Below are 12,731 nucleotides of genomic sequence, written 5' to 3'. Positions count from 1 at the left end.
GGAAAATAGGGTTTCAGGGACTGAATGCAATACCAATGAATTATGGTTTCCCCTATGCTCCATGATGAAGGCCGGGATGAAGGGCTCACCTCCTATTCAATGCTCTGTGTGATAAAACCCTTGAATCCATGATTTTATCCTTTTTCAAATGCACGTGGAATGTATTATGATACTATGGATATGTAGATGAGATGAATGCTATCAGGATATGCAAATGATTAGGGTTAGTGACCTAGATGATCATTGTGAAGGGTAAGGTGAATTTTTGGGGTATGAAAAATATGTTGAGTCTTTTAAGTGAGACTACATTGAGCCTTCCTGATGATACAAAGTTGAGTTCCTCTAACAATACTAGGTTGAGTCCCTTAGATGAGACTACGTTGAGCCCTTCTAACGAGACTATATTGAGTCCCTCAGGATAGACTACATAGAGCTTTTTTGACGAGACAATGTTAAGTCCCTATGACGAGACTATGTTGAGTCCCTCAGGTGAGACAATGCGGGGTCCGATTTTCCCCATTGTATACATGAGGATGGGATCTAATTTTTTTGTGTGTGTGGTGAGTTTCATCCCCCGTGGGGAATCCTAAACTCCTCTCTCCTAGGAGCCTTTTGCTAAGAGCCATGTTCCGACGCTTCGTAGGTGTCCGTATAGGTGGGGATATCTCCGAGAGAGTATAATAATATGGTTAATTTGTAGGGCGACAGTGATCTTTTTGTGGAAGTCCAACAATATAATTACCCCGTAGGGTGGAAAAGATATTCTTGTGGAAGTCCAACAATATAATTACCCCGTAGGGCAACAATGATCTTCTTGTGGATGTCCAACAATATAATTACCCTGTAGGGAGGAAATGATAACATCGTCATATAGGCGTGTCAGTCTATACTAGTAGAATGGAATCATCCCAATATAATAATGTGAAAGGAACCTCTCCAGGGGTGGAATGAGGGGTTGTGTGATACGACCATAGTAGTTTGTGCAATTTCTCGGCCCACAATGCTTTGGTCCCATCCAATTTCTTCTTGATCCCTTTCAATATCACATTGTTAGCAAATTGTGCTTGTCCGTTTCGATGCGGGTGAACGAAATATACATGAGTGGTATTTTTTTAATGATTTGCGGTTGTTAACACTAGTTTGTGAATCACTTTAAGGCTCTCTTATAACCTCAATTGATTATAGTGAAGCTATTTATTTAGTTTGGACGACTCGTAGTTTTTACTCTCATATTAAAGGGTTTTCCATTTTAAAATATTGGTATTCTTTTATGTCTTTATTTGTTTAATTTATCGTCTTATATTTATTATTGATCCTCAAGGTTCCTACAAGTGTGGAAATTTTATATCCGCTGCATATTTGTCTGTTATTGTGTCTTAATTTCCCCTTAAGGTTCCTACAAGGGCTATTTTATTTGTTTGAATGATGGAGTCAATACAGAGATAAAGATGGTATTGTTGAATGGTCCTAATTACCATTTATGAAAAGGCAAGATGAAAGATTTACTATTTGTGAAGAAATTGAATTTACCGGTTTTTAGTTTCGCAAAGCCGAAATATGTGTGTGATAAAGAATGTGAGTTTGAGTATCAACAAGTATGTGGTTTTATTCGATGATATGTAAAAGATAATATTTATAATCATATTTATACTGAGACACATACAAAAACTTTATGAGAGAAGATATAGTCATTGTATGCCTCTAAATCATGGAATAATAAACTAGTCTTGTTGAATAGCTTCATAATTTTGAAGTATAAGGATGAAACTTCTGTTTTAGATCACTTGAGTGAATTTCAAGGGCTCCTTGATCAGATGTCAGGAAGGAGTATCAAATTTGATGATGAAATTTTGGGACTATTTCTATTACTATCTATACCAGAGTCTTGGGAGATATTTCAAGTTTCTATCACAAGTTCTGCTCCTAGAGGTGTTGTTTTTTTGGAAACAGCTAAGGGTGGTATTCTTAATAAGGAAATGAGAAGGAAGGCACAAGGTTCTTCATCTCAATATGAGGCACTTTCCATTAAAAATAGGGGGATACGTTATTAAAAGGAACTGAAGGGTGGTAGAGAGAATAGCATAAGCAAGTCCAAGCCGCAATACAAAAATCTGGAGTGTCATTATTGTCAAAAAACAAGACACATACAAAAGTATTGCTATTAGTTGAAAAAAGATAACAAAGGCAAGAATGATAAGTCTAAACAAAGAGACCATGAAGAACATGATGCTGATCGTATTACTACTGCTACTAGTGATGATATTATTATTCTCCGTGATCATGAGTCTGTTAATATTGTATCAGACAAAAGCAGGTGGATAGTTGACAATGATGCTACATTGCATGTTACACCAATTACCTTGGAATGTTGAAATGGATAATGATGGTGTATCTAAATTAATTGGTGTTTGTGATGTTTGCTTGCAAACCAACATGGGAATGCAATTGTTGCATAGAGGTGTCAAACATGCTCCAGATGTTCAATTTAATTTTATCTCCGTGCATATGCTTGATGATTGTGGTTATGACAATCACTTTGGTTTAGGAAAGTGGAAACTCAACAAAGGTAACTTGGTCATGGTTACAGGGAATAAACTTTCTAAACTCGATTAGACAAAAGCTTTGGTTTCTAGGGACAATGTGAATGCTATCGATATTGAAACATCTTTGTGGCACCGAAGAATTAGTCATATTAGTGAAAAGGGGATGAATGTTTTGGCAAAAAAGGATGTTCTTCCTGGATTAAATAATGTAGATTTGGATAAGTGTTCTCATTGCATGACATGTAAATAGACTAGAGTATATTTCAAGAGACATCATCCCTCATTGAAGTCAAAGTTGCTTCAATTAGTACATTATGATGTTTGTGGTCCATTAAAGGTAAAATCCTTTAATGGTGCACTTTATTTTGTTACCTTTATTGACGTCTGCTCTAAGAAACTATGGGTTTATGCCTTAAATAAAAAAGACCAGTTGTTGGAAAAGTTCAAAGAATTCCATGCTTTGGTTGAGAGACAGAAAAGTGAGAAGCTGGAACGTGTTCGTTCAGACAATGATGGACCATTTGATTCCTATTTCAAGCAACATGGTATTGCACACAAAGAGACTCCTCCTAAAACTCCCCAATTGAATGGTTTAGCTGAGAGGATGAATCGGACAATAATTGAGAGAGTAAGGTATATTCTTTTGTAAAGCTAAGTTGCCTAATCATTATTGGGGCGGGGCACTTTACATGAAAGTGAATGTTCTTAATCTCACTCATACCGTTGCATTGAACAATTAAGTTCCAGAAATTTTTGGTTAGGAATGAATGTCAAGCATGATCATTTGAGAGTCTTTGGTTGTAAGGCTTTTCTGCATATTCTAAAGCATGAAAGATCCAAGTTGGTTGCAAAGTCAAAACAATATATCTTCATCGACTATGGGTAAGATGCGTTTGGTTACAGGTTGTATGATCCTGTAGGGAAGAAGCTTATCCAAAGCCGTGATGTGGTGTTCATGAAAGACCAAACTATTGAAGAAATTGATAAAGTAGAGAAGGCTACACCGAAGAAAGATATCATTTTGTCTAATGTTGATCCAGTTCGGTTACCTAGTCATAATCTGGATGCTATTGGTGGTATGATCACAATGGTGAGCCATATGATTATGTTGATGATAAACAACTTGGAGATGAGGTAAACATTCCAACTAATGATGGTGAAAGGGAGAGCGATATGTCACAGGATACAAATCTTGGTGAAGCTCTTGAATCATCTCAAGTTCAACTTAAGAGGTCTAACAAACAGAGACAACCTTCTACAAGGTATAATTCAGATGAGTATGTGACCTTGACTGATGAGGGTAAACCCGAGTGTTTTCAAGAGGTCATGGAAAGTGATGAAAATTAAAAGTGGTTGGATTCAATGCACGATGAGATGAAATCATTGCATGATAATCACACTTATGATTTAGTGAAGTTGCCTAAAGGCAAAAGGGATTTGGAAAAAAAGTGGGTTTATGGAGTTAAACATGAGATAAACTCTAAGTCTCTAAGATATAAATCCAGATTAGTGGTGAATGGTTTCTATGAAAGAAAGGGTGTTGATTTTAATGATATTTTCTCACCTATTGTATAGATGTTATTAATTAGAACTGTGTTGAGTTTGCCTGCTACTCTTGATTTAGAGGTTGACCAAATGGATTTGAAAATGACTTTCCTTCATGGTGATTTGGAGGAAGGGATCTACATGAAATAACCCAATGGTTTTCAAGTTAAAGGCAAAGAAGATCATGTGTGTGAATTGAGAAAGAGTTTATATGGGTTGAAGTAATCTCCAAGGTAGTGTTACAAGAAGTTTGAGTCTGTTATATGTAATCAGGGATACCAGAAGACTACTTCAGATCATTACGTCTTTGTTAGAAAATTTTCTAACGATGACTTCATTATCCTGTTGTTATGTGTTGATGACATGCTTATCATAGGGAAAAGTATTTATAACATCAACAAGTTAAAGAAGTAATTGAAAAAGTCATTTTCCACGAAAGATATGGGAGTAGCTAAACAGATTCTTGGCATTAGAATCATGCGTGACAAAAATGAGAAGAAACTTTAGATGTCACATGAAGATTATATCGAAAGAATGCTGCAAAGATTCAAAATGGAAAGTTCTAAGGCGATAAACACTGCTCTTGAAACATTTGATATGAAATATGTTACTTATGCATCTGCTGTGGGTAGTTTGATGTATGCAATGGTGTGTACAAGACCAGATATATCACATGCTATTGGTACAGTCAGTAGATTTATGTCAAATCTAGGTATAGATCATTGGAACTCTTTAAAATGGATTTTAAGGTATCTTCACGGTACTACTTCTGCGAGACTTTATTTTGGGGGAGATAAGCCTACTTTAATGGGGTACTTAGACTCTTATATGGCTGGAGACATTGATTCTAGAAAGTCCACTTCGAGCTACATGATTAAATTTGCAGGGAGCTGTGGCTTGGCAGTCTAGATTGTAAAAGTGTGTAACATTGTCTACTATAAAAGATGAGTTCATTGCAATTAATAAAGCATGAAAAAAGTTACTATGGTTGAAGAATTTTTTGCATGAGCTTGGTTTTGTTTAAGACAAATACATGTTATTTGTTGATAGTCAAAATGCTATTCATCTTGGTAAGAATCCAACTTTTCTTAATAGGTCCAAACACTTTGATGTGAGATATCATTGGATACATGATGTTTTGGATGCTAAGTTGTTGGAGTTATCTAAAGTTCATACAAATGATAATGGTTCTGATATGATGACTAAAGCATTACCAATAGGGAATTTGAAGTTTGTTGTGATATCACCAGTTAGGCGATTTCCTCCACATAGTTGTGAGAGATATATATTTTGGGTTTGGGCTTCCTTCCTATATGGAGAAATACCCAAATATGATTATCTCATTTGTATCACTTATTTAAGTGGAAGTGTCAATTTAGGGTTGAGAGAGATAGAGAGAAAATAAGGATTCAAAGGAGAGAAACCTATTCCTGTTTTTTTGCAACCAGTCTCACCAAATTGACGATCCCCAATTCGTTAACCGTCAGATCAATCTTAAATTTAGAGGGAAGGTTTATTACACATGTATCTAACTTTTGACTGTTCAAAATTTCAAAACAAGGTCTGAAGTGAGAGATATCTGCTTCGCACTGAAGCTGCATATTTGAGAAATATTTCATCTTTTTTATTCTTATTCATAAGCTAGTTTGCTTTGTGATTTGCAATTATTAGCACTAGTTTGTGAATAACTTTAAGACTCTCTTGTACCCTTATTTGATTATAATGGAACTATTTATTTGGTCTGAGCGACTCGTGGTTTTTACTCTCATATTGAGGGATTTTCCATATTAAAATATCAATGTTCTTTTGTTCCTTTATTTGTTCGATTTGTCGTCTTATATTTGTTATTGATCCTCAAGGTTCCTACAAGTGTGAGAGATTTTATACATTGCGTATTAGTCTGTTATCGTGTCTTAATTTTCTATCACACACACAGACACACACACAGACACACACACGCACACACACACACACACACACACACACACACACACACACATATATATATATATATATATATATATATATATATATATATATATATATATATATTGAAAAACTAAACTATGTATAAATACTTTCTACAAAAGGAATTGAAAAATAGCCTCATCGTTTATTCATTCATGTTACAATTTAGAAACCATGAAGTTCATTTCAATTTAATGCTTTCTATTAGGCGTTATGCATTTACATCCAATGATTATGACTAGTCTTAATTTTAATACTAAATCATCTTTAATCCCTAACAATTTTTAATTCCATTCCACATTTGTCTATAAGTTAATTTAGAGTGATAATTAAGTCTAAGATCATTACATTATTCTTATAGATCATTACCTATCTTAAACTAGTGTTTTAGATCATAAAATAAGGTTTTTAGGAAATTATGGGTTCATGATTCAAATCATGAAATTCTGTGATTTAAATCATAAATCCAGAGGGTGTATTCTTGATTGCATGATTCAAGTTATGCGCCCGCCTGATTCGTATAAAAAAAATCTCAAAATGGCCATGATCAAAATTATGCACAACCCGACCCTAATCAAACCTGCAAAAACTCAAAAAAAATATGTATGCAAATGTGGACTTGCACACAAGCTCCCCACATCCTTTCTCTCCTCGTTTCAAGTATGGGGGAGGAAGAAAATAAAAATGAAATATGAACTCCTTCCCCTCAAGCCTTATAAGTCCATATGAGAAAATACATAATTACCCTTCATTAATTCAAGTGAAGTTAAACAAAAGTCCTTGCCAATTTGTCATGATTATCAACTGAATATTTCTCCTAATTATGACTTAAAGAATTAATCTATTTCCTTAAACTCTAATAAATGTTAGATTGTATTGAAATATCATATCATCATTATTGATTACTAATTTTTGAAATATCATATCATCATTGTGAAATGGATTAGTTGTATTTACTTAAACCCTAATTAGTATTAACTTGAATTGAAATGCCATAAAATATTTGTGAAATGACCAAAATACCCTTTAATCTAAATGTCAAATTTAACCCTCAATTGAATCTCTGGTTGTCAAATACACTCAAACACCCTCAATCTCTTACGATTAAGTCTCTGTTTAATTATATATCATAGTATCACTATTAATTAAAAGAGAAGGAATGTGAGATGTTACATCCTTTTCCCCTTAATTAAATTTCATCTTAAATTTATAATTTTTTTCTATAAAACAAACGAATCACCTGTATTTAGTTTCTCAACTCTTCCACTCAATTTCCACTTAATTTATGCTTTGTATTGCATGGCCTCCTAATTCATATCTCATGGTCTCTACTTAACCAACCAAATCCTCTAATGATTGTTTCAATTCCTTCCTATCTTTTATTGAATTAAATCACGATTGAACATAAGAAATATTTTCTACACGACTCTTTCTAAGGTGATTTACAATAATTCCCAATTCTAGTATCCTACTAACCCAAAAATTGAATCGATGTAAATCACTATATGTTCGTAGTTATAACATCCTTTACAGATTTTCCATTGGGGTAGTATCACCCTCTTCAATTAATAGGAAAAACGCGAGGAAATCAATTTCTTATCCTAGCCGTCTCTTTTCCCCAAAATGATATTTCAAACTTGTCTTCTGGTGGTGGGAAGTTTTACTCAATCAGGCCAACCTTCCAAGAGTGAATGGTTATACTAAGATACATTATAGTACTTGCTTCTTGATGAAGATTTTCTTAAGCACGTGACTTCAAAAAAAATGAGAGAGTTGAACTATGATATAATATTTTTCTTACAACTTTTAAAAGCAAAACTAATTTTAAGATTGATTTTAAGAAGATGAGTAAGAGATGAAGAGATTTTAAAATAAATAAATAAATAAGAGACCAGAGAAGAACACACATGATTTTATCTTGGTTTTCCCCAAAACCAAGAGACCTGCATCTTATCCCCAAGAACTAACCCTTGAGATTTCCATTATCATAGAGCTTTTACAACATGATCAACCTACAACTTTGTTACACCAATATTTTTATTATAGGTTCAACTTGCAACCTTTATATCAAAATATCATAGTCAAGAGAACAACAATCTCTTACTTAAAGTTACAAATCAACACCAATTTACACAAGATAACTCTACTAAATCTCAATTTTCCTTTTAAATATCGTATTATTACTGTGAAATGGCAAAAACATCATCCAATAATAATGTGAAGTTACATAAATACCCTTACTACATCGTCAAATTATAAATTTTTCTTTGATTTTAGTTATGGATTAAGGGATTAATTGTATTTCCTTAAAATATAATTAGTCTTAAATTGACTTGAAGTGCCATAAAATATTTTTGGTATGACCCAAATACCCCATATGGTAAAAATTTCAAATTTTACCGCTTAACCTTCTAATTTGTAATCCGCAATACATCCCCTAGTTCTCAATCACACTGAAATAACCTTAATCCATTATAATTAAGTGTCTAGTATATATATATATATATATATATATATATATATATATATATATATATATATATATATATATATATATATATATATATATATATATATATATATATATATATATATATATATATATATATATATATATATATATATATATATATATATATATAAGATCACATTTAAATAAAAGATGAAGAATATGAGATGTTACAACTCCTTAACTCTTATCTAAGTCTACTTAGCTAAAAAATGTCAGCTCTTCACCTTAGACACGTTACATTCTATAAACATCTCAAAAGGTATGTATTTTTTTAATTTTAATTTTGACTACTTAGAATTATTACAAATTTATAGGGTGAAGAGAAATGCATGTGATTGAGTTATTATCACGTATTCACTAGAGTGAATGTGAATGTGTGAAGTAAAATTAAGTTTTATGTAATGGCTAAAGGAAGTCTCTCTGGATGAAACCTTCTAATTGAGAACTTCTAAAATAGAAGAAAGATTCAGACTTGATAATGGTATGGAGTGAGGAAACATTGAAGATCGCAAAATAGTATGTTTGCTAACTGTTTGGTTTTGAAAATAATCAGATTTTTTTATTATTATTTAAGGACAAACAACAATATAAATTTGGGATTATGATGAATCCTTGTCATATATGGTATTTAGTATAATTTTTATTACACTTTTATAGAATTTATTATATACTTTCATTACTTTTTTGTCTAATAAGGTGGATAAATATGTTAAGTATACATTATTTATTAAATGTGACATATTCTCTTGCAAATAGTCTAATGAGGAAACTATTATTTTATGTTAGTTGGCAAATTTAATGATAGATATAAAAGTATGACTAGAACCTAATGATGTCATGACAAAGTTCAAAGAAACTAAAGAGGTGGATCAATGCAATTTTTGAGGAAATTCTAACCCAAAATAAAAATTGGAAAAGCCAATACTCGTTAGGCTAAACCTAGGAGGCGCACCAATCGGGAAACACATTGTGTTCCAACAAGGCAAAGTCCTTGTGTCAAGGTGCAATGTATTCCCTTAGAACACAATGCATTTTTTCACGAATCCAAAATTTGTTTTAAGCCAATATTACATTAATCACTTCCCAAAAAATCTATTTGATTATCATTTAAGCAAAGGCTATTGGAACTCATGAACCATTGAATGGTATTATTTCATATATTATTCCAATTGAGAGTTACAGTAAATATATAGCAAAAGATACAAAAAAGCTAACGGTAACGGTAACACATGATAACAGATTTCCTCAAATAGTGGAAATAGTGGACCAAGTCATAAAGACTATTAGACTAAGTCATTAAGGCAAATTAAGAGAGGTTTTCTAATACTCCCCCACAAGCTGGACTATGTACAGACATAAGGCCAAGCTTGACAATAAAACTGGAAAATGCAGGAGCAGCAAGGGGCTTAGTGAAAAAGTCAGCAAGTTGTGCAGTGGATGGAATTGGAAACAGTTTGATGAGACCAGTTTCTAATTTTTCGCGAACAATGTGACAGTCGATTTCGATGTGTTTCGATCTTTCATGGAAAGCTGGATTATGGGCAAGGTAGACTGCTGATCTGTTGTCGCAATAAAGGGATGTTGGCGATGTGAACTTGATGTGAAGATCGTTGAAAAGATAATGTAACCATTGGATCTCGCAAGTAAGTGCAGCAAGCGCTCTGTATTCAGCTTCAGAGCTGGAACGGGAGACAGTCGTCTGTTTCTTTGATTTCCAGGAAATGAGGGATTTGCCCAGAAAGACTGCAAACCCAGTTGTAGATCTGCGTGTTGTTGGGCAAGTTGCCCAGTCACTATCTGCAAAACCAGAAAGAACCAAGTCAGAATTGGATGGATAAAATAAACCCTGAGCAGGATTCAGTTTTAAATATTGAAGGATTCGCATAGCAGCCTTAAAATGATTGTCAGTAGGTTGTGAAACGAACTGACTAAGCTGTTGGACAGCAAAGGAAATGTCAGGACGTGTTGTGGTTAAATAGAGTAACTGACCAATTAACCTTCTATATTGAGTTATATCATGAAATAGAGGTGAATCAGTACAAATAAGTTTGATAGAGGAATTGTATGGAGTGGGGGAAGGTTTAGAGGCGAGCATACCTGTTTTGCTAAGTAAGTCTAGAGTGTAATTGCGTTGATTGAGTAAGATACCTGATGTAGAACGAGCCACTTCCAGTCCAAGGAAGTAACGTAAAGGACCTAGGTCCTTAATACGAAACTTAGAGTGAAGAAGGGCCTTGACACTACAAATTTCTGTGACATCGTTACCTGTTAAAACAATATCATCGACATAGACTAACAAAGCAGTAAAAAGATTATTAGGAGAAAATTTAGTGAAAAGTGAATGATCAGCAGTTGAGTGATGATAACCGAGAGAAGTTAATGTTTCCGATAGTTTAGAATACCATTGGCGACTAGCCTGCTTGAGGCCATAAATACTTTTATTAAGTTTACAAACCTTAGTGTTGGGAGATAGGTGAGGAAGGGTATAACCTTTGGGAATGGTCATATAAACTTCCTCTTGAAGATCTCCGTGAAGGAATGCGTTATTGACATCTAATTGTTCGAGATGCCAATTTTGGATGGAGGCGAGGGAAAGGAGAGTCCGAACAGTAGTGAGTTTGGCTACAGGAGAGAAAGTGTCAAAATAATCAACACCCTCTTGTTGGGTGTAACCTTTTGCAACCAAACGAGCTTTGTACCTGTCAATAGAGCCATCAGAAAGATATTTAATTTTATAAACCCACTTACAGCCGATAGGTGTTTTATGAGGGGGTAGGTCAACGATGGTCCAGGTGTTGGTGTTTTCAAGGGCTTGTAATTCGGTTTTCATGGCTTGCAGCCAATTTGGATCCTGCAAAGCTTGGGTGTAAGTGCTGGGTTCAGAGGTGGAGGAAACAGAGAGGCAGAATTGTTTGTATTTTGTGTTGCAAGTGGTGTAGGTGAGGACAGAGGAAAGGGGGAATTTGGGTTTTATAGGAGAAGTGGGAATTGAGGTAGCTGCATCAGTAAGATTGCAATGGTAATGACTCAAGTAATGAGGTTTTTTGGTTTGTCTAATGGATTTCCGAAGGGGTGGAGGTGGGGGGTTATTGGCTGAATGGTTTGGAGGAGATGGAGGAGGAGCGGGTGGTGAGAGGGGAGGAGGGGTAGGAGGAGGGTTAGGTTCAAGAGGAGGAGAAAGAAGATTGAAAGGTTCAAGGTCAGTAGGGTTATGGTGGATAGTAGGTATGGGAGGGAGATTGAGATGATCATGAGGGTTTTTAAAGGGAAATGAGTTTTCATGAAAGGTTACATTCCTTGAAACAAAAAGACAGTTAGCCGTTAAATCATACAAGAGATAGCCTTTGGTTCCCTCTTTATAACCTAAAAACACACAATTGCGAGACCGAGGAGAAAACTTGGTACGATTATGAGAAAGAGTGGAGGCATACGCAAGGCAGCCAAAACATTTCAAATTATCATAGTCAGGCAATTTGTTATATAAAAGAAAATAAGGTGTGTTATGATTAATAATAGGGGAAGGGAGTCGATTAATGAGATGTATAGCATGAGCAATAGATAAATGCCATAAATTTTGAGGACTGTGAGATTGAAAGAAAAGAGATCTTGCCACATTAAGTATGTGTTGATGTTTTCGTTCAACAATTCCATTTTGTTGAGGACATTCAACACAAGACCTTTGGTGTAAGATCCCTTTAGATTTGTAAAAATCAGTCATCAAAAATTCAGGACCATTGTCAGTACGCAAACATTTTAAAGTAGTAGAAAACTGTGTGTGAATGAAGGTGATAAAATGCATCAAATGAGATCTAGTTTCACTTTTGTGGGTCATGAAGATAACCCAAGTAAACCTAGAGAAATCGTCAACAAGAGTTAGAAAATATCGTTGATTACATATGGAAGGGGTAGCATAAGGACCCCAAATGTCAGCATGAAGAAGATCAAAAGGTTTAATAGATTGAGTAATACTATCAGGATATGGTAAGCGCTTTTGTTTAGAAATGTGACAAAGATGACAAGGAGAATTTTTATTTAATGTGTAAGTAACAACGGGACATTGAGAAGCTAAGATTTTATGAACATTAGAAGAAGGGTGACCTAATCTTCTATGCCATAAATCAAAGTTAGAATGATGGACAGAATTACAGGTAAATGAGGAAGGA

Source organism: Lathyrus oleraceus, chromosome 6 (assembly GCF_024323335.1).
Source record: "Lathyrus oleraceus cultivar Zhongwan6 chromosome 6, CAAS_Psat_ZW6_1.0, whole genome shotgun sequence".
Taxonomy (NCBI): domain Eukaryota; kingdom Viridiplantae; phylum Streptophyta; class Magnoliopsida; order Fabales; family Fabaceae; genus Lathyrus; species Lathyrus oleraceus.
Note: the sequence above shows the minus strand (reverse complement) of the source record.